The sequence below is a fragment of the Henckelia pumila genome, chromosome 4 (assembly GCF_033568475.1).
Source record: "Henckelia pumila isolate YLH828 chromosome 4, ASM3356847v2, whole genome shotgun sequence".
Classification (NCBI taxonomy): Eukaryota; Viridiplantae; Streptophyta; class Magnoliopsida; order Lamiales; family Gesneriaceae; genus Henckelia; species Henckelia pumila.
The window spans coordinates 177,627,234-177,652,130 of NC_133123.1; positions in this window are offsets into that span (position 1 = coordinate 177,627,234).

The following is a 24,897-nucleotide window of genomic DNA, read 5'->3' on the forward strand; positions in this document are numbered from 1 at the left end:
CGCATTTTTATGTTTTTAAGTATTGTATGGCTTGATGTTTTTGTTTTTGGTGAGTTCTAGCACCGAATCAGCCAGGGAGGCGCGCCCGCGCGCCTGCGCCCCTTCCTGGGCAGGGCGTCATGCGCGCCCGCGCCTCGAAAGGGCGCGGCCGCGCATGAGCCAGGGCGCCGTGCGCGCCCGCGCCTAATGAGGCGCGCCCGCACGGGCCCTGTTAGAAAAAAAAAATGTCTTGGTCTTTCCTTGCTTGTTAGTTAGTTTACTCCTTTATTAGATGTTTAGAACCGAGGTCTCATAGATTTTGCATTCATTGACACTGGTGCATCTCATTCTTTCATATTTGCACGTTTTTTTAAGAGATATAAGTTTCCATACATTTCACTAGACACAGTGGTTGTTGTTTATACCCCGACGGGTCATTCTGCGTCAACTAAGCGTCTAGTGTTGGGATGCCCTTTAGAGTTCGAAGGGAATGTCTTGATGGTGAATCTCATGATATTAGCAATGGAGGATTTCAATTGTATTTTGGGAATTGATGTGTTAACTACATAACGAGCTTCAGTGGATTGTTACCAAAGATTGGTAAAATTTCATCCGATTGGCGATGATAGCTGGTTCTTTTACGGTGAGGGAGCGCGACCTCAGATGCCATTGGTATCAGCTTTTAAAGCTTGTCGAGCTTTGGAATCTGGTGCGGAAGGCTACCTCATCTATGTAGTTGATACATTCGCTGGAAGTGTTGTTATAGAAGCTATTCCTGTTGTGAATTAATTTCCAAATGTATTTCCAGAAGAGATTCCAGGATTTCCTCCAGTGCGCGAAGTTGAGTTCGGCATAGATCTGATGCCAGGGACTTCACCTATTTCTCATGCACCGTATCGTCTGGCTTTGTTAGAGATGCGTGAGTTGAAGCAGCAGATTCAAGATCTATTGTACAAGGGTTACATTCGTCCTAGTGTTTCTCCTTGGGGAGCGCCAGTTTTGTTCGTAAAGAAAAAGGATGGGTCTATGTGTCTGTGCATTGACTATCGCTAGTTGAATAGTGTAACAATCAAGAATAAGTATCCTTTGCCTCGTATAGATGATCTGTTTGATCAATTGCAGGGTACTTTGGTTTACTCAAAGATTGATTTGAGATCTGGATATCATCAGATGCGAGTCCGAGATCAAGATATAGCCAAGACAGCATTCAGGACCAGGTATGGGCATTATGAGTTCCTAGTAATGCCATTTGGGTTGACTAATGCACCGGCTGTATTTATGGATTTTATGAATCATGTATTCCGAGAAGTTTTAGACAAGTTTGTCGTCGTATTTATTGATGATATCTTGGTGTATTCACATAATGTTAATGAGCATGCTTACCATTTGAGGCTGGTGTTGCAAACTCTGAGGGATAGACAGTTATACGCCAAATTAAGTAAGTGTGAGTTCTGGCTGGATCGGGTGGTGTTTCTTGGCACATTATATCCAGGGATGGAGTTTCTGTGGATCCGAGAAAGATTGAGGCTGTAATGAACTGGTCGCTTCCGATGACAGTAGCTGAGATCCATAGTTTTCTGGGTCTAGCAGGATATTATCGTCGCTTTATCGCAAATTTCTCGCAGCTAGCTCGACCTTTGACACAACTTACTCGAAAGGGCGTGAATTTTGAGTGGTCCTCAGAATGTGAGGAGAATTTCTGTGAAATTCGTAGACGGTTGACTTATGCGCCTATGTTGGTTTTATCGTCTGGATCTGGAGGGTATGTGGTATACACTGATACTTCTCTTCAGGGACTGGGTTGTGTCTTGACTCAAAACGGGCATGTGATTGCATACGCCTCTAGACAGTAGAAAGTTAACTAGAATAACTACCCAGTGCAAGATCTTGAGTTAGCAGCTATTGTTTTTGCGTTCAAGATTTGGTGGCATTATCTCTATGGCGAGAGATTTGAGATCTTCACTGACCATAAGAGTCCCAAATATTTGTTCACTCAGGCAGAATTGAACATGAGACAGGGACGTTGGATGGATTTGCTTAAGGATTATGACTGTGAAATTAAGTATCATTCAGGAGCTGTTAATCTCACTGCTGATGCTTTAAGTCGCAAGGTGCGAGTGTTTACACTATAAACTTGTTCTGTGGCAAGTGCAATTGAAGATTGTTGTTCTTCAGGGTATACCTTCAAGCATAAGAAAGGTATGCAGAGTATCCAAATGTTTGCAATCTTATCTGAGCCAGCTTTGCATTCTCGGATTAGAGATACTTAGATGGCTGATCCGAAAACCCAGCGTTTGGCTCGTTTATCCAAGGATGATAGTTCGTCTGGATTTCATTATCAATCAGATGGTTTTCTCTGTTTATCAGGCCGTATTGTTATTCCAGAGGATGATACTCTAAGGGAGGATATTTTATCCCAAGCTCATCGTTCTAAGTTGAGTATTCATCCGGGAAGCAACAAGATGTACAAGGATTTGCGTACTAGGTTCTGGTGGAAAGGAATGAAGAGGATTGTGTATCAGTATGTTTCGAGATGTTTGGTGTGTCAGCCAGTCAAGGTAGAACACCGACGACTTGGAGGGTTGCTTCACAGTTTACCAATTCCTGAGTGGAAATGGGAATTGATCGCGATGGACTTCATGACCCATTTACCGATGAGCTTGAGGAATTGTGATGCTATCTGGGTTTTGGTGGACTGACTCACCAAGTCAGCACATTTCATTCCTTATAACCGGGACTACAGTTTTGACAGGATGGCACGTTTGTACATCCAAGATATTGTCCAATTGCACGGAGTGCCTGCGAGCATTGTCAGTGATCGAGACCCCAGGTTTACTTCTAGGTTCTGGGGGAGTATTCAGTGCGCTATGGGTACTACTCTAAGTTTGAGTACATCTTATCACCTAGAGACTGACGGACAGTCAGAGCGCACGATTCATACTCTTGAAGACATGTTGCGAGCATGTTCTATGGATTTTGGTCCAGCATGTTCTATGGATTTTGGTCCAGCTTGGCAAGATCAGTTACCATTGATTGAGTTTGCATACAACAATAGTTACCATCGCAATATTGGGATGGATCCGTTTGAGGCGTTGTACGGACGACGGTGTCGTACTCCACTATTCTAGGAGGAAGTGGGGGAGCGACAGGTAGAGGGACCAGAGTTAGTCCAGTAGGCTTTTGATATTGTTGGACATATCAATAAGAGAATTAAGGTTGCACAAGATCGACATGCTAGCTATGAGAATGTCAAATGCAGACCTTTGCAGTTTGAGGTAGGTGAGAAAGTATTCCTGAAAGTCTCACCATTTCACAGGATTTTGAGATTCGGTCTCAAAGGTAAGCTATATCCTAGATTCATTGGTCCATTTGAAATACTGGAAAATGTTGGAGATCTGGCTTACAGATTGGCGTTACAACCGTATTTGTCAAGTATCCATGACGTGTTCCATGTTTTATTGTTACGACGGTATGTGGCATATGAGTATCATATTTTACAGCCGTCTGAAGTACAGTTGGATACGGATTTGACATATGTAGAGAGACATTTGGGTGTCATAGATCATAAGGATACGGTGTTACGCAAAAAAAACCATTCCTCTTGTTCTAGTTCAGTGGCAGCGCCGAGGCACTGAGGAGGCCACTTGGGAACATGAGAGTCGTATGCGTACGGATTATCCAGAGTTGTTTTGAGAATGTTGTATTTTCAGTCGTATCTTGTAAAATGTTAAAGTCTGAATAAAAGATGTTTATTCAGTATTTTACTGCATTCAGTACTTAAGATTGTTCGCGGACGAAATATCTTAAGTATGGGGAGAATGTAGTAGCCCGGTTCCATTTTATAAGATTAAGTGATTTTTAAACATGTTAGATGTAGTGACCCTTACCCGGATCACCTACTAAACAGAACTTAGGCATGAAATTAACTTAATAAAACAGATATCAGAATAAAACTGCGGAAACCATAAACATTATACAATCCCAAAAATAGGAATCTGTAATTTATCCAATAATATACAACCAAATCGAATAGCTGTATAAACCCAAACAACAGTAATAAAACCTAGACGAAGCTCCAGCTGGCCAACCACTGACTAGCCCCTCCTGGATCCACCCTCCTCGTCCAATCGCAAACCTGCCCCATGGAATAGGGTGTCCAGAAAATACAGAGTATGAGACGTGAGCATAAAACGCTCAGTGCGAGAGTATGAGTATACATGCATGCAAAGTGAACTCCCTATAGACTCGAGGTCAAAGATTAGATAACAGAGACAGACCGGGCCCTGGTATGTAGCACGCTGTGCCGTCGCTTCAGGAGGTGGCTCCCATACCGAGATAACCGTGGATACGCCGGACCCAAATCGATGGAAGTTCATCCACTAACAGGATAGGGTACAACCCTACTAACAGACATCTCGAAAGAGATACAGCAAGATGCAAATGAATGCAGCATAATATCATGGCATATAAATCATGCAGTCACATAATACATGCATACTCAGTCAGGATATCTCGAATAGTACTTTCGTACCTCAAAACAGTGAAAGCTCTACCAACTCTAGGTCCACGCCTATAGTCTGCTCTACACTGCCAAATGATACTACTATCATTAAAGTGCTCTAAAAGCCTTAACTAAGCTATTGCATACTCCTAAATATTTATAGGGAGCAAAGCTATACCTTCGTCCGTCGTTAGCCCTTTGATGTCGATGCCTCCAGAACTTGGGCACGACTCCGCTACGACTACCGAACGCCTCTCCGACCTCCGGACCAAGCCTAAGAAGACTAGAACAGCTCCAAAAGGACTAGAAAGGAAAGGAGAACTCGGAATTGGCAAATGAAAGTGAAGCCTCGGCCTTCTATTTATAGACAACGATCGGAACTTCCGATCCTTGATCGGAACGTCCGAACCTCGATCGGAACGTCCGATCCTGCCATCGGAGCTTCCGAAGATCCTGATCTGCCACGTGTCAAAATATCACTTGTTGACTCCGGATAGGGGTGATCGGAGCTTCCGGTCCTGATCGGAGCTTCCGATCCAACCACACGTCATGCCTGACGTAATAACATCGGTGCCTCCGATCGCTCATCGGAGCTTCCGATCCTGTTCGGAGCTTCCGATCCGTCCGATACCTAATTCAATTAATTAGCATTAATCCTTTAATTACTCAATTAGGGCACGGGCTACTACATTCTCCCCCACTTAAGATATTTCGTCCTCGAAATCAGATCTTAAGTACCGAATGCAAATACAGAAATCAGAAACATTCTTTATTCAAATCAAACGTTTACAGAGTTTGCAACTGAATACAACTTAAAGAATGAAATCAAAACAACTCAGGATGGTCTTTACGCATCCTGTCCTCAAGTTCCCAAGTAGCTTCTTCAGTGCCTCGGCGCTGCCACTGAACTAAAACCAAAGGAATGACTTTGTTCCGTAAAACCTTATCCTTATAATCCAGGATACGAAGAGGTTTCTCAACATAAGTCAAATCCTTGTCTACCTGAACCTCAGACCGCTGCAGAATATGAGATTCATCCGCCACATACCGTCGCAACAGAGATACGTGGAACACGTCGTGAATGCTGGATAGATGCGGTGGCAATGCTAGTCGATAAGCCAAATCGCCAATACTCTCCAAGATCTCAAACGGACCGATAAATCTGGGAGACAACTTGCCCTTAAGGCCAAATCTGAGAATCTTGCGGAAAGGTGACATTCTCAGAAACACTTTCTCCCCGACCTCGAACTGCAAAGGCCTACGCTTGATATTAGCATAACTGGCCTGACGATCCTGTGCAGTCTTAATCCGTTTCTTGATCTGATCAACAATGTCTATCGCCTGCTGGATAAACTCCGGTCCTTCAGCCTGTCTCTCCCCCACTTCTTCCCAGAAGAGTGGAGTACGACAACGTCGCCCATACAACGCCTCAAAAGGTGTCATCCCAATACTAGTATGATAGCTGTTGTTGTAAGCGAACTCGATCAACGGCAAATGATCCTGCCAGGCTGAACCAAAATCCATGACGCACGCTCTAAGCATATCCTCTAACGTACGGATAGTGCGCTCTGACTGACCATGAGTCTCCGGATGATAGGCTGTACTCAAACTGAGAGTAGTACCCATCGCACGCTGAACACTCCCCCAGAACCTAGAAGTAAACCTGGGGTCCCGATCGCTGACAATGCTCACAGGCACTCCATGAAGTCGGACGATCTCCTGAATGTACATCCGTGCCATGCGATCCACAGAGTACTCTCGGCTATAGGCAATGAAATGCGCTGACTTGGTGAGTCGGTCCACCACAACCCAGATAGCATCACAGTTCCTCGGGGATACCGGCAAATGGGTCACAAAGTCCATTGTGATAAACTCCCATTTCCATTCAGGAATAGGCAGACTGTGAAGCAATCCTCCAGGTCGTCGGTGCTCTGCCTTGACCTGTTGACACACCAAACATCTCGAAACAAACTGATAAACACTGCGTTTCATTCCCTTCCACCAGAAACGAGTACATAGGTCCTTGTACATCTTGTTGCTCCCAGGATGAATACTCAACTTAGTGCGATGTGCCTGAGATAAAATCTCCTCTCGCAACTCTTCATCCTGTGGAATCACAAGCCTACCAGACAAACACAGAAAGCCATCTGACTGATAATGAAATCCAGACGAGCTACCCTCGTTAGCTAGACGAGCTAAATGCTGGGTCTTCGAATCAGACATCTGAGCATCTCGGATCCGCGAGTACAAGGCTGGCTCAGATAATATCGCAAACATCTGGATACTCTGCATACCTTTCTTATGCTTGAAGGTATAACCTGAAGTACAACAGTCACTGATCGCACTAGACATCGAACAAGTCTGAAGTGCGGATAATCGCACCTTGCGACTCAAAGCATCAGCGGTGAGATTAGCAGCTCCCGGATGATACTTAATCTCGCAATCATAGTCCTTAAGCAAGTCCATCCAACGTCTCTGCCTCATGTTCAACTCCGCCTGAGTGAACAAATACTTGAGACTCTTATGGTCGGTGAAGATCTCAAATTTCTCGCCATACAGATAATGACGCCAGATCTTCAAAGCGAACACAATGGCTGCTAACTCCAAATCATGGACTGGGTAGTTGTCCTCGTGAAGCTTCAGCTGTCTAGAAGCGTATGCGATCACATGCCCATTCTGAGTCAGGACACAACCTAACCCCTGAAGAGAAGCATCCGTGTAAACTACATACCCTCCAGATCCTGACGGTAATGCTAACACCGGCGCAGAAGTCAACCGCCGTCGAAGCTCACGGAAATTCTCCTCACACTCGGAGGACCACTCAAAATCCACACCCTTGCGGGTAAGTTGCGTCAACGGTCGAGCTAACTGAGAGAAGTTCAGAATGAAGCGACGATAATACCCTGCTAGACCCAGAAAACTACGGATCTCAGCAACCGTCGTCGGACGCGACCAATTAAGTACCGCTTCAATCTTGCTTGGATCAACAGAAATCCCTTCCCTGGATATGATATGGCCAAGAAAGACCACTCTATCCATCCAGAACTCACACTTGCTCAGCTTGGCGTATAACTGCTCATCTCGAAGAGTCTGTAGAACCAACCGCAAGTAAGAAATATGCTCTTCCGTATTACGTGAATACACCAAGATGTCGTCAATGAAGACCACGACAAACTTGTCCAAATACTCCCTGAAGACACGGATCATCAGATCCATGAATATAGCCGGCGCATTAGTCAAACCAAATGGCATCACTAGGAACTCGTAATGCCCATAGCGAGTACGGAATGCAGTCTTGGCTACGTCCTGATCACGGACTCTCAACTGATGATACCCAGATCTCAAGTCAATCTTGGAGTAAATTGATGTGCCCTGCAGCTGGTCAAACAAGTCATCAACACGAGGCAACGGATACTTGTTCTTCACAGTCACTCGATTCAGCTGCCGATAGTCAATGCACAGCCGCATCGACCCATCCTTCTTCTTCACGAAGAGAACAGGAGCTCCCCAAGGAGATACACTAGGACGAATATACCCCTTTTCCAAAAGATCCTGTAGCTGATTCTTCAACTCACGCATCTCTGACGGAGCCAGACGATACGGTGTTCTAGAAATAGGCGAAGTACCCGGCATCAACTCTATGCCAAACTCAACTTCCCTAGCAGGAGGAAAACCCGGAATCTCATCAGGAAATACATCTGGAAATTCATCCACAACAGGAATGCTCTCTATCCCAATACTCTCAGCGGACAAATCAACTGCATAGATAAGGTAGCCTTCCCCGCCAGACTCTAGAGCTCGACAAGCTCTCAAAGCTGATACCAAAGCATCGGGGGTCACGCTCCCTCACCATAGAAAAACCAGCTCTCACTCCCCTCCGGATGAAAGCGTACTAATCTCTGATAGCAGTCCACTGAAGCTCGATAGGTAGTCAACACATCTATTCCCAGAATGCAATCAAAGTCGTCCATCGCCAGGACCATGAGATTCGCTAACAGAATGTTCCCTTCGAACTCTAAAGGGCAACCCATCACTAGACGCTTAGCCAAAGCAGATTGGCCCGTCGGAGTAGAAACAGACATCACTACGTCTAGTGCAATGCATGGTAACTTATGCCTCTTAACAAAACGTGCAGAAATGAAGGAATGAGATGCACCAGTGTCAATAAGTACAAGAGCAGGTATACCATAAAGCATAAATGTACCTGCGATGACTTTCTCATTCTCCTCCACAGCCTGATCATGTCTCAGGGCAAACACCTGGCCAGAAGCTCGTGGCCTCATATGAGAACTCCCAGCAGACTGTCCCTGCGACCTCTGCTGAACGGTGGCCTGAGAACCCGATCCTGAACCAGAACCAGAACCGCCTCCCCCAGACAGTGGACAATCCCTCCGGATATGACCAGTCTCTCCACAACGGAAACAAGCTCCAGAAGCTCTATGGCACTTGTCGGATGGATGGTTCTTTCCACAGTGATCACACTTGTCCTTCTTACCATAACGGACAATACCTCCAGAACCAGAGGAAGAAGAAGATCCAGACTTCTTGAAATTTTGGGCACGGGGACCCAAAGAACTAGCAGGCCTCGACTGAGGGAAAGACCTGTTCCGCCGAATGCTGTCCTCTGCCTGATGACAACGGCTCACCAAACCCTCGTAGGACATGTCGTCACCAACCGCCACACGGTCATGGATCTCAGGGTTAAGGCCCTGAAGGAACAGATTATACTTCATCTCTGAGCTATCAGCAATCTCGGGGCAATAAGATAGCAGATCAAAGAACCTCTGCTGATACTCATCGATAGACATGGCTCCCTGTCGCAGACTCAGTAGCTCGCCTGCCTTCGACTGATGGAGTGCCGGAGGAAAATACCGCTTTTGGAAAGCTGTGCGGAACTCGGCCCAGGTGGCCACTCCTCTCGCCGCAACAAAAGTTGCAGAAGTAAACCTCCACCACCTGCGCGCACGCCCATCTAGAAGATAGCCAAGGGTCTCCACCTTCTGCTCCTCGGTGCATTGGAAAGTCTGAAAAGTCGTCTCCATGCGGTCTAACCAGTTCTCCGCATCCTCCGGAGACTCACCTCCAACTAAGGGCTTAGGACCCATAGCTAAGAATCGACGCACAGTGAAACGCTCGTCGTCATGGTGACGATGACGCCGTTCTCGACGAGGCTCCCGGTCGGCATCACCCCAACGCCCACCAACACTGCCATGAGAACTCTGGTCGTCACGATTTGACATCTACAAAAATACCTCAAGATGAGACTAAATCCCAAGAATTCTTTTGCATGCTTTGATACCATAAATGTAGTGACCCTTACCCGGATCACCTACTAAACAGAACTTAGGCATGCAATTAACTTAATAAAACAGATATCAGAATAAAACTGCGGAAACCATAAACATTATACAATCCCAAGAATAGGAATCTGTAATTTATCCAATAATATACAACCAAATCGAATAGTTGTATAAACCCAAACAACAGTAATAAAACCTAGACGAAGCTCCAGCTGGCCAACCACTGACTAGCCCCTCCTGGATCCACCCTCCTCGTCCAATCGCAAACCTGCCCCATGGAATAGGGTGTCCAGAAAATACAGAGTACGAGACGTGAGCATAAAACGCTCAGTGCGAGAGTATGAGTATACATGCATGCAAAGTGAACTCCCTATAGACTCGAGGTCAAAGATCAGATAACAGAGACAGACCGGGCCCTGGTATGTAGCACGCTGTGCCGTCGCTTCAGGAGGTGGCTCCCATACCGAGATAACCGTGGATACGCCGGACCCAAATCGATGGAAGTCCATCCACTAACAGGATAGGGTACAACCCTACTAACAGACATCTCGAAAGAGATACAGCAAGATGCAAATGAATGCAGCATAATATCATGGCATATAAATCATGCAGTCACATAATACATGCATACTCAGTCAGGATATCTCGAATAGTACTTTCGTACCTCAAAACAGTGAAAGCTCTACCAACTCTAGGTCCACGCCTATAGTCTGCTCTACACTGCCAAATGATACTACTATCATTAAAGTGCTCTAAAAGCCTTAACTAAGCTATTGCATACTCCTAAATATTTATAGGGAGCAAAGCTATACCTTCGTCCGTCGTTAGCCCTTTGATGTCGATGCCTCCAGAACTTGGGCACGACTCCGCTACGACTACCGAACGCCTCTCCGACCTCCGGACCAAGCCTAAGAAGACTAGAACAGCTCCAAAAGGACTAGAAAGGAAAGGAGAACTCGGAATTGGCAAATGAAAGTGAAGCCTCGGCCTTCTATTTATAGACAACGATCGGAACTTCCGATCCTTGATCGGAACGTCCGAACCTCGATCGGAACGTCCGATCCTGCCATCGGAGCTTCCGAAGATCCTGATCTGCCACGTGTCAAAATATCACTTGTTGACTCCGGATAGGGGTGATCGGAGCTTTCGGTCCTGATCGGAGCTTCCGATCCAACCACACGTCATGCCTGACGTAATAACATCGGTGCCTCCGATCGCTCATCGGAGCTTCCGATCCTGTTCGGAGCTTCCGATCGTGCCTTCGGAGCTTCCGATCCGTCCGATACCTAATTCAATTAATTAGCATTAATCCTTTAATTACTCAATTAGGGCACGGGCTACTACATTAGAAAAAGACATATAATTTTAAAAGTGTCAAAACATGTTTAAGGATTCCTTATTTGGTAAAAATAAGTGGAAAATCATATCCAGAACGTCCGAAAATGGTAGGGTAGGTCCCGGGGGTCCAAAAACAGTAAAGAAAAGGGTGTTCACTTCGGATCCACCGTTGTGCAGATCGGAGCTGCCGGTATGAACGGAAGTTCCGATGCAGCAACGGAGCTTCCGATTTGCTGTCTGAAGACGTGGAGATGAGAATTGTACACGTAGCCACATGCAACACAACAGAGCTTCCGTTGGCACATCGGAGCTTCCGATCTCAACCAGTTGCAACGTGGATTCCATGCACAGAACGGAGCTTTCGTTGTCAATATCGAAGCTTCCGATTGTGCTCTATAAATAGGGGTTTCAAGAGCCTCATTTTGCACCAAAACTCATTCTTTCCCTCTCTTTTTAGGTTTAGTATAGGTGTTTTAGGTGGTTTCCAGCCTTCCTAGGCTTGGTCCAGAGGTTGGCGAGGTGCTTCTGAAGTACTGCGGGGAGTTGCCCAAGTTCTGGGGCAATCTTCATCAGTGGGCTGACGATGGACGCAGGTATAGCTCTGGCTCCTTATAGTAAATAGGGAGTATGCTATAGCATAGTTAAGGCCTTTAGAATAAAGTGGTAATGCATGAGTACTTTGCATTGTAGTGCTGACTGTAGTCTTGGACATAGTGCTGGTCTAGCTTGCCTAGTGTATAAGGTACGGAAGTATTATTCGAGATATCCAGATTGAGTATGCATGTATTATGTGTTTGCATGGATTATGTGATTGCATGTATTATATGCCTTTATATACAGCATATCATGACTGTATGTTGCATACATTAGCATATTGAGTCTTTACCTTAGAGGTATCCTGTAGTAGGGGTGCTCACCCTACGAGTTTGTGGATGGTTGGATACGTAAGTCCTGTGTCAGATCACCTTTATGGTTCGACACATGTACTAGTATCAGGTCACCATTATCCACTGGATATATGAGCCATCTCCTGAGGTGACGGCTCAGCGTGCTATATACCCTGGGCCCGGTCTACGAGCTTGTTTCTTGACCTGAGAGTCTTGGTACCCAGTTCACTTGCATACTGAAAGAGTGGGTGCCCGGTTAGCCAACTTGTGGCTAAGGGCTTTTATGACTCTACGTAAAACAGTCTTTTGTTTAATATAATTTACACTTTTATAATGGCATTGACTTTATCTTTCTTCATAATGTTATATTATGATATACTATTGTTGTTTTGATAAAGACCTTGAATATACTATAGTGTATGTAAGATGTGGTAGCACATGGGGATGGCTATCATGAAACACATCTTATAGTTACTGTATATTCTAAACTGTTCCTAGTCAATTGAGCCGTCCGCAAATAAGGATAAGGATCGCTCGATATAGAGACTAGCATTTGCGATGCCGAGTACCACGTTTCATTGGTATGGAACATAGAGATGTTCAAAACATGCAAATGGATATTCATATGATGAATGATCGAACTACCCTATTCGGACTTTTCAAGTGGTTATCACTTATCGAGTGGATAAAGTCCGCGGTTTTGGTTGTACACCATTAGTCCTTATTACTTGAAACATCATTGAGACTCTATATGCTAGTACTGTACTTTGACTCGTTTACCGACTCTATTGGGGTCATCAGGTGTCGGGATTGGGTATAGTTATGACACGTATAGGAGTCGATGCTTTGTTGTCAAGGATTCACCACATACTTGCGAGTGTGGATATCCTATGCGATCTGAGGAGATATTAGTGTGACGAATCTCTGGCCAGAGTACATGATGTGTTTTAGGTTAATGGGTTTTCCTAGTAACACATGCGATGTCACTATTTGATCTCCAAGATGTAATGCATAGTTATTAAATCTCGAACGACTCTCGATATACCAATGGTTGTTGATTCGATCGGGATATATGGATGAAGGGACCGTACTGTACGCTAACCAAAATCTACTGGTTTTTGCAGGCACTATCAGTAATACCTAGGGAATCATGGGGCGATGTTGCTAGGCGCACTTACCATGATTCGATGGGTAAGTCAGAAATTGTTGTTCCGAGACACAAGGAGTTGTGAGCCCACGGCTAGCTGTATTCCTGAACCATTGAGGGTTACACAAGTAATGGATTACTAAAACCCCATAGAGATAGTTAAATTTAAAGAGTTAAATTTAATGAAAGAGAAGTTGGACTTCTTAACTAAAGGGAGTGGGATTTTCTAAAATGACATAGGGATGGGCATTTTTGGAAATCACTGAATTCGGATTCAGAAAAATTATCTTGACTCTAAAAGATGCAGAAATGGTTTCTGTGCACATTGGTGAAATCAGTTTATCAATCGGAGTCACGATGAATTTTATATTAATTTCTATAACAACAGGCTTGGCTTGTTGGGCTTAAGTTATGGATTGTGGGCTTTAAGGAGTTATAGTCCTGATACAATTATAACTAGAAATTATCTATAAATAGAGGTGTTGGGTTCGAAAATTACACACATTGAATACTGCAATTTTCGAAATTCACTCTATACTATTCAAGAGGATTTTTCGAAAATTCCTCTGTCCCTTTTGGAGAAAATTTGACTTGTGATTTTTGTGAAAAATTACAAATCGAATTAACATATCATATCTGTTTATTCTCTAAGTAAAACATCTGATTGATTTCTAGTGCAGTCAATCAGAGGGTTTCTGTTTTTCATTCATGGACCTAATTCCGGAGTTAGATCGTGACTGTCATCGGTTCCCGGGATTTACAAGAAGAGCATATTAAATTCTGTTGAAGTCCACGATCAAGCCTTTGCTTGACGAGGTAAAAATTTAATTGTGATTTTATTTTTACTTGAACAAATTTAATCGTAAAAGTTTTGATACCCATATATGGAATCGTTTCATATAATAAAAATAAAATTTTTAAACTTCCGCTGCACCGGGTATCAATTCTTAATTGATCTGAACACAGTTTTCCAACAGTGGTATCAGAGCCAGGTTGCTCAGATCAAACGATTAAATTAATCGATTGTACAAAATTTTTAAGCCTCGGTTTTTGAAACAAAACAAAAATTTTAAATTAAATTTTAATGGGCAAATCGGGCAGCGATCGTCGCTGCCCGGGGCAGCAAGCGTCGCTGCCCAAGGGCAGCGAGTTGATCGCTGCCCAAGGGGCAGCGACGGGCTTCCCTGCCCGGGATTGTCCCGGGCAGCCCGGAAAAATTATTTTTTAATTTTTAATTAAAATTTTAATTTTTGAAATTCTAGTTTTTGATCTGATCGAAAATTGTTTTTGATTGGTTCACGAGGCATCGGATCGAATTGTTCGAGTCCGAAAATTTTAAAATTGATTTTTGGATAAATTTGAATTTTTGGAAAATTTATAAATTTTATCCGTTAATTTAAATTTTATAAAATTAATTATTTTGGTACAATTGATGATAAGATATGATCTTATGGATGGACAAGATAAAATATGATTTTATCTTTTAAATTATGATGCCTTTGCATGTTTATCCAATTATTTAATTATTGAATTAATTATTGGATAAAGGATGATCGATTGCCATGACCAATGTTTTAGGTGTATGTTAGATAATTTACATTTGTCTTATTGTTGTTGGATTTTATTAATGGGCTTGGTTTATAGCCCAATATGATTGTCATATGTAATAAAAGTGGGCCTGGTTTATAGCCCGTTCCCACCCCTAAAAATGTATCTCATATTTGTCATCGAAATTATTGTAAATTTATTAGACTTAGTGGGAGACAAAGATTTGAAGAAATGGTGGGCTCAGCAGACAATAAAGACCGAAGAAATGTAAATTGGAAGCTCAATGTAATAGGATTGCATTGCATACTTGCATATCACCTAGGATTGGACTTAGACTCGTGATTGGCAACCACGGGTCTATTAGTTAATGGGATCGATCATCCTTAAATAATATATGATATTATTGATGTATGCATGTTTAGACTAAATTGTATGAATCCCGCAAGCATACATAAATTGCATGATGAGACAAATTTTCAAAATTAAAAATCTCTCATTTTAAATATGATTTAAAATTTATATCAAGATTAATAAAAAAGGGAATTTAAATATTGTTTAAATATTCCTACCTTCCATCAACGATCAATGTATGAGATGCTACCCGCGGATACGGTCCGGCTCATATTATTGGGGGGGCTCGTTCGTCGGAAAGCTGTATATTGGATCGACACATGTTGTAAGTTGGGTGGAACTCCCATGGGATTGGCTCATATTATTGGGGATCCACATGGTGACCGTCCATCACAACTTAATATTGATGGGTTATCTTGACATGTCACAATAAACGGCGTCATATTATTGGGCCCTTATTGGACATGAGGTAAAAACGTGGAGGTTGCTTTGGAAGCAATTGGGCTCTACCTTGTGAAAATTATGGTTGGCTGATATTATTCGGGACTATAGTTTGTCAATTGGACTCCATGTTCCCACTAAAGAAAATGTTTCTCGTTTTCACTAGAGGGTAGTGAAATCGTCAAAATAGTGGGAGTGTGATTCATAAAATAAAATTCGCCATATTTTATGTCTTAGTAAATTATTAAACAAATCATCGATTATTGTCTGTTTCATCTCAGTATTTCATTACAATGAATTCGTAATCCACATGTTTCAATTCTCGAACAAAACAAACTTTCTGGCGCAATCTATACAGGATGGTTCCATAAGTTAAGATTGTCCTGAGTTCGGAAAAGATTTTCTAAGTGTTAGAAAAGGCTTCTCCGAAAACAGCCTCGGCTGATGTAACTGCCGAAAGGTTGGCCGAACTAGAGAAATGGTTGGACCATGATCTCAAGGCCAAATGTTACATGCAAAATTCGACAAGTCTAAACAAGTTTGCCATTACTGCAAGAAATCCGGTCATTGGAAACGTAACTACAAGGAATACCTCGAGCAGTTGAGAACTGCAAAGGGTATGTTTTACTTTGAAATAAATGTTTTACTTAATACTACTTCTTGGGTATTGGATACCAGATATAGATCTCACATTTACAATGAGTTGCAAATGATGACAAGAAGTAATAAGCTAAGGATGGGTGAGACCCAGCTAAGGCTCGGGAATGGTTCTAGAGTCGAAGCCAAAGCTATAGGAGACATTTATTTAGTTTTGCAGAACAATTTTAAGTTATTTTTGAGAGATGTTTTATATGTTCCGGATTTGGTCAAAAACATTATATCTATTTCTATGCTTGATAGAGATGGTTTTTCTTGCAATTTTGTAAATGGGATTTGCAATATTTACAAGAATGAATGTTTGATTGGAAATGGACAACTTGAAAACGATCTATATAGCTTAAAATTAAAAGACGTTCCAATTAATTATGTTGATAAACCGGTAACAAAAATTAAAAGGAAAGACGATAGTCAAAACCCGGCAAACTTTTGGCATGCTAGGCTAGGTCATATTTCCTCAAGGAGGATGAACAAGCTAGTGGGAGAGGGCATGTTTGATATGTCTGATATTAACTCTCTACCTACTTGTGAGTCCTGCCTAAAGGGAAAAATGACTAAATCTCCTTTCAAAGGGAAACCTGAGCATAGTCAAAATCTGTTGGATTTGATCCATACAGATGTTTGCGGTCCATTTAGGATTGGTACTAAATGTGGCAACACCTACTTCATTACCTTTACTGATGATCATTCTAGGTATGGGTATTTATATTTAATGAAATATAAGTCTGAAGCATTTGAAAAGTTCAAAGAATTCAAGGCTGAAGTAGAAAACAAACTAGGTAAAAGTATTAAGGCACTTCGATCGGATCGAAGTGGAGAATACTTAAGTACCGAGTTTTTGGACTATCTAAAAGAGAATGAGATTCTCTCTCAGTGGACTCCTCCTATGACACCTCAGCTTAATGGTGTTTCGGAGCATCGCAATCGAACTTTGTTGGACATGGTTCGATCCATGATGAGCTTCACTGAGCTCCCACCTTCGTTTTGGGGCTACGCGCTTGAAACGGCGGTATTGTTGTTAAACAACGTCCACACTAAAGCAGTAAATAAAACACCATACGAGTTATGGAATGGCAAAGCTCCTAAGTATTCGTACTTGAGGATTTGGGGATGTCCTGCTTACGTGAAGCAGACAGTGGGATATAAATTGGATAGTCGATCCACTTTATGTTATTTTGTAGGGTATCCGAAGAATTCAATCGGATATTATTTCTATCATCCTAATGAAACAAAAGTGTTTGTTTCAAGGAATTCCACCTTCTTAGAGAAGGAGTTCTTATTGGATAAGAAAGGCAAGATGATGGAACTCGAAGAGATTCGAGAAGAACCCGAGATACAAAATAGTGATCCTACACCTCAAGAATCATCACAAGACACGCCTATTACTAGGAGATCCGAGAGGACTTCTAGGCCTCCTATTAGATATGGTCTTCTTATTGAAGGGGATCAAAGTGAACCCGACATTGGATGTGATCCAAGAAACTTCAAGGAAGCAATTTCTGATGCGGATTCGAATTTATGGCTTGAAGCTATGCAATCGGAAATAGACTCGATGCATTCTAACCAAGTTTGGTCTTTAGTAGATCCTCCCGATGGAATTGTTCCAATTGGGTGCAAATGGATCTACAAGAGAAAGCTTGGGCCTGATGGAAAGGTATTGACCTACAAGGCACGATTGGTGGCAAAAGGTTATACTCAAAGACAAGGAGTTGACTATGATGAAACTTTTTCACCAGTCGCAATGTTCAAGTCCATAAGAATCCTTATTGCCATAGCAGCATGGTATGACTATGAGATATGGCAAATGGATGTAAAGACTGCATTTCTTAATGGAAACATTAAGGAAGAGATCTATATGACGCAGCCTGAGGGATACACATCCATGGGAAGCGAGCATAAGGTATGCAAGCTTCAGAGATCAATCTATGGTCTCAAACAAGCATCAAGAAGTTGGAACCAAAAATTTGATGAAACAATAAAGGATTTTGGTTTCATCAAGAACCCGGAGGAACCATGCGTGTACAAAAAAGTAGTTAAGAATGCGGTAACATTCTTAGTACTTTATGTTGATGACATCCTAATCATGGGAAATGATGTAGGGATGTTGCAGTCAACAAAGATATTGTTATCAGGTAGATTCTCGATGAAGGATTTAGGTGAGGCATCCTATATTCTAGGAATTCAGATCTATAGAGATAGATCTAAAAGAATGATAGGACTCACTCAATCAACCTACATCGACACCATATTGAAAAGGTTTTCTATGGATGAGTCCAAGAGAGAACATCTACCTATGTGTCATGGAGTTTCTCTATCCAAGTCTATGTGTCCCAAGACTGACGAAGAGATAGAGAAGATGACACACGTGCCATATGCGTCAGCCATAGGTAGTATCATGTATGGGATGATATCTACCAGACCGGATGTGGCCTATGCTCTGAGCGTCACGAGCAGATACCAAGCCAATCCCGGTCAAATGCATTGGAAAGCCGTGAAGGATATTCTTAAGTACTTACGAAGGACTAAGAATTTATTCATGGTTTATGGAGGGAGAGAATTGAAGTTGGAAGGCTATACCGACTCTAGCTTCCAATGTGACGTGGATGACTCGAAATCAACCTCTGGATTTGTATTCGTGCTCAATGGCAGTGCTGTCTCTTGGAAGAGTTCCAAGCAGGACACCACAGCGAATTCCACCACTGACGCAGAATACATTGCAGCATCAGCTGCTGCTAAAGAGGCGGTTTGGATAAGGAAATTCATCCAAGAGTTGGGTGTAATTTCTGAAGCTGTTGGTCCAGTCCCGGTGTACTTTGACAACACGGGTGCCGTTGCTCAGGCAAAGGAACCAAGGTCTCATCAGAAGTCCAAACACGTACTGAGGAAATACCACATCATCCGGGAGATTGTGGAAAGAGGAGACATCAGTGTCGAGAGAGTGGCCTCTACAGACAATATCGCTGATCCGCTTACTAAGCCCTTGCCAGGACCATTGTTTGACAAATATCGCGAAGCAATGGGATTACGTAGTATGACTAGTTGGCTTTAGGGCAAGTGGGAGATTGAAAGAATGGGTGCCCGGTTAGCCAACTTGTGGCTAAGGGCTTTTATGACTCTATATAAAACAATCTTTTGTTTAATATAATTTACACTTTTATAATGGCATTGACTTTATCTTTCTTCATAATGTTATATTATGATATACTATTGTTGTTTTGATAAAGACCTTGAATATACTATAGTGTATGTAAGATGTGGTAGCACATGGGGATGGCTATCATGAAACACATCTTATAGTTACTGTATATTCTAAACTGTTCCTAGTCAATTGAGCCGTCCGCAAATAAGGATAAGGATCGCTCGAGATTGAGACTAGCATTTGTGATGCCGAGTACCACGTTTCATTGGTATGGAACATAGAGATGTTCAGCATGCAAATGGATATTCATATGATGAATGATCGAACTATCCTATTCGGACTTTCCAAGTGGTTATCACTTATCGAGTGGATAAAGTCCGCGGTTTTGGTTGTACACCATTAGTCCTTATTACTTGAAACATCATTGAGACTCTATATGCTAGTACTGTACTTTGACTCGTTTACCGACTCTATTGGGGTCATCAGGTGTTGGGATTGGGTATAGTTATGACACGTATAGGAGTCGATGCTTTGTTGTCAAGGATTCACCACATACTTGCGAGTGTGGATATCCTATGCGATCTGAGGAGATATTAGTGTGACGAATCTCTGGCCAGAGTACATGATGTGTTTTAGGTTAATGGGTTTTCCTAGTAACACATGCGATGTCACTATTTGATCTCCAAGATGTAATGCATAGTTATTAAATCTCGAACGACTCTCGATATACCAATGGTTGTTGATTCGATCGGGATATATGGATGAAGGGACCGTACTGTACGCTAACCAAAATCTACTGGTTTTTGCAGGCACTATCAGTAATACCTAGGGAATCATGGGGCGATGTTGCTAGGCGCACTTACCATGATTCGATGGGTAAGTCAGAAATTGTTGTTCCGAGACACAAGGAGTTGTGAGCCCACGGCTAGCTGTATTCCTGAACCATTGAGGGTTACACAAGTAATGGATTACTAAAACCCCATAGAGATAGTTAAATTTAAAGAGTTAAATTTAATGAAAGAGAAGTTGGACTTCTTAACTAAAGGGAGTGGGATTTTCTAAAATGACATAGGGATGGGCATTTTTGGAAATCACTGAATTCGGATTCAGAAAAATTATCTTGACTCTAAAAGATGCAGAAATGGTTTCTGTGCACATTGGTGAAATCAGTTTATCAATCGGAGTCACAATGAATTTTATATTAATTTCTATAACAACAGGCTTGGCTTGTTGGGCTTAAGTTATGGATTGTGGGCTTTAAGGAGTTCGAGTCCTGATACAATTATAACTAGAAATTATCTATAAATAGAGGTGTTGGGTTCGAAAATTACACACATTGAATACTGAAATTTTCGAAATTCACTCTATACTATTCAAGAGGATTTTTCGAAAATTCCTCTGTCCCTTTTGGAGAAAATTCGACTTGTGATTTTTGTGAAAAATTACAAATCGAATTAACATATCATATCTGTTTATTCTCTACGTAAAACTTCTGATTGATTTTTAGTGCAGTCAATCAGAAGGTTTCTGTTTTTCATTCATGGACCTAATTCCGGAGTTAGATCGTGACTGTCATCGGTTCCCGGGATTTACAAGAAGAGCAGATTAAATTCTGTTGAAGTCCACGATCAAACCTTTGCTTGACGAGGTAAAAATTTAATTGTGATTTTATTTTTACTTGAACAAATTTAATAGTAAAAGTTTTGATACCCATATATGGAATCGTTTCATATAATAAAAATAAAATTTTTAAACTTCCGCTGCACCGGGTATCAATTCTTAATTGATCTTAACACAGTTTTCCAACACATACATGCACACATAACACCGTATAATCATACTCTCGTACTGAGCTTATCATGCTCACATCCCATACTTTGTTGTATCTGGACACCCTATTCCATGGGGCAGGTCTGCGGCTGGATGAGGCGGGTGGTTCCAGGAGAGCTATAGGCAGTGGATGGCCAGCAGGGTTATTGTCTAGGCTTTTGTTTCTAATGTATTTGGGTTAATACACTAGTTTATTTGATATGGTTGTAAACAATATCTTAATTGTTATTTAAGATTTCCGTTGTTATTTCTGATGATTTATTTGTTTAAGTTAAATGCATGCTTAAGATTTTGATTAGTAGATGATCACGGTGCGGGTCGCTACACACATACTTATATGCTTAAGTGTTCTTCATTGAGAATGTGATCATATTTGTTTTATATTGCATTTACATATCTACACATCAGGATCGGATACGAATCTTGCTAACAAGATCGGATACGAATCTTGATGACGGTATCGGATACGAATCTCGATAATAGAAAAAATTCATGAAACATTCATTGCGTTTGCATTATATCATGAATTTGATATATGAACTTTATTGCATGTTTATGTCTCCTTTACTGGGAATTATTCTCACCGGATTATCCGGTTGTTATCTTGTCTTTGTATATGTGCTTGGCAACAGGTGGGGCAGGACCGAGTCAGAGATCGCATGGCTAGATGGGGATGTGATGATAGAGTGGGGACTTGGTTTAAGAATTCGAAATTGTAATTCGAACTTGTTATGTATTTTGTGTTGTAACAACTAGAACCGATGCATATTCTACTCTTTTGAGCTTTTGATCAACTCTAGAACTTCATGTATTGTATTATACTAGTTGAATGTATAAATGCATGTTGTATTTGTGTAACGCCCCAAATTTATCTTAATTGAGTTTATTTGAGATAATCAGATATTATAGAATTCGAGGATCGATTAGATTTTTATAAGGGACTATTTTGCAATTTTTGGAATTTTCAGGGGACTAAAATGCAAAAATGGAATTTGTTATAATATCTTAAGTCTTGACTTGGTCTTCATTATTCCTCCTCCTTCTCCATCGCCTTGTCTCCTCCATTGTTGAATAAAACGTGATCTTCAAGCTTTTGTTTCTCCGGGTTTGTTAGATCCGTCCGGTAAAAATTAAATCTTAAGGCATTTTAGCAATCAAGGTTGCGAGATCTTCGTTCTATCATTGGTTTGAAGGCCATGGAGTTCGGAGTTGACAGAGTTTGTATCATTTTGGAGATTGTAGCCGGTATAGTATTGTTTTCCTCTCTTGTTGATTGTTTTGAGTTGTATGAGTTTTGATATGAGATTATCAACCATTTCTACAGATTGGAGCTTTCGAAGCATCGAGAAAGGTATAAGAAGACTTAGACTTGAATGAAACGAGTTACTTAAATTCGACTTGATCCGAGTGTTCCGAATAAATCACATACTTGCATGTTAATTGAACTACTTGAATTTATTTGAATGAGTTATGATTTGCACTTGAATTCATATTGAGCCAATTGATTCATTTCATTTTGAATTACACGTTCTGGGAATTATAGTAGAGGGCATTGGTAGGATAATTACTACAATGACAGAGTAACTCTCTATAGTTGCTTCAGAGTCTAGAGGATTGAAATATACATTATCCACCTCGAGGGGAGAGTCGGTGTGATTGGTGTGATATTTCATCCTCGGGATCGCAATAGAGGAAGAAAAGAACCGAATTATCTTTTGATTATCCGACTTGATAATCCCGGATTTTAAAGACATGCATTTCATTTTAGATTCTTCCTTGAATTGAATTGTTGATAATTGTATATCATGAATTGATATATTATTGTTATGGCATGTTGGTTGTTTATACTGGGAATATTATTCTCACCGGATTATCCGGTTGTTGTCTTGTCTTTGTATGTGTGTTTGGAAACAGGTGAGGCAGGACCGAGTCAGAGATCGCATGGATAAAAGGGATGTGACGATAGAGTGAGGACTTGGTTTTAAGAAGACGGAATTGTCTATTCGAACTTGCTTTGTAATTGGTTAAGTACTTGGAAGTGTTTAGACTCGAACCAATGCATGTACTATCTTTTGGAATGTTTGAATAACTCTAGACTAGTTATGTTTTGAAGCAGTTTTAGAACTCCTTTTATTGCCAGTTTTGATTGTTGTATTGTATCAGATTTACTCCGGATTTTTTTAGAAAAAAGCGAGGCCGTTTTGAAGAGCTGGTTTTACAGCTTCGCAGGCCCGGCGCGGGCATGCGATTGGAGCATGCGGGCAAGCAGTCTGGAGCGAAGGGCATGCGTGGGCGTGCCATTTCTTGGGCGCGCCTGGTGCGAGGCCCTTGCGCGGGCGAATGACTTTTTTTAAAAAAAAATCCTTGCTTTATGCCTTAACTTATTTTTGTTGCTTGAGCGATTTATTCTTGTTTAGATGATTAGAATCGAGGCCTCACAATTTGAGTGTTTGAGTTGATTTTGGAAATTGCATGACCTGCTGTCTGTGTTCTTATTTTTCTGAGTTTATGCAGGGCACGGACCCCGTTCCAGGGTCCGTGTACCTTCGTATTTTGAAATGCTTGGAAATTGTTCATGCACGGACCCCGGACATGCCTCCGTGCATGGGTCCGTGTGATCATGGCTTGAGGCAGTAACTTGAAGTTTTTGAAATGTTGGGCACGGACCTGGGCACGGAGGGTGCACGGGGTCCGTGCAAAAAATAGAGAATTGGACTTTTAGTGTATTTTGGATGCACGAACCTTGACCCGGAGGTGGCATGGGGTCTGTTTACCCTATAGATTAATGCACGGACCCATGCACGGGGGTGTGCACGGGTCCGGGCATGTTCTTTTTTTAAAAAAAAATCTTTTCCTACTGTCGTCTCGATTCTCTGTTAGCTATTCATTCTTTTATTGTTGATTAGATGATTAGAACCGAGGTCCTCACAACTACTGCTCAAGAAAAAAAATTCAATCAAAACAAATTCAAATGCTTGGAACGCATACGACTTTCTAACTCCCAAGTCGCTTCCTCGGTGCCTCGTCACTGCCACTGAACCGTAAATAGATGAATGTGTTTATTCCAAAGTACCTTGTCCTTCATGTCGAGAATTCTAAGTGGTCTCTCCACGTACGACAAATCTTGCTCAAGATGGACCTACGTCGGATGCAGAATGTGAGACTCATCTGCAATATACTGACAGAATAACGATACGTACGAAAAACCGATCGTTTCAAATCCTATTTTAATAAAATAAATATTTTATTTATATTTAGGCTATTAGTAAGTGGATATAATTTTAATAATTAAAAAATAAATTATTGTATATTTATTTTTATATACTTTTTATTCAGTAAATTAGTGCAAGTAATTATAAATTTACTAAAAATTTTATTAAAAATTATTTTTATACATTTTAAAATAACTTAATGTATAAGTCCCATAATTAGATAAAAACAAATTTTAAGTAACTTAACTTTAGTTAAAAGTTTAAGTTGAATTAAGACAATCCTATTATCAAATTTTATAATTTTAAACTCGTAAAATAAAACATAATTAAAAAGTATATAAAACTAAATTTAATCAATTTACACTTCGTAAAATGATACATAATTAATCAATTAAATTTATGTCTAAAACCATAAAGCTCATCATAAAAACAAGACCATAGTATTATAAAACCGAACTAACCGTATTTAAATGGTTGGTTATCAGATTAGAAGTAAGACCGAAAAACTTAACTGTAATTATATAAAATCGAGCCATACCGACCATTGCACATCCTAGACGAAAGGAC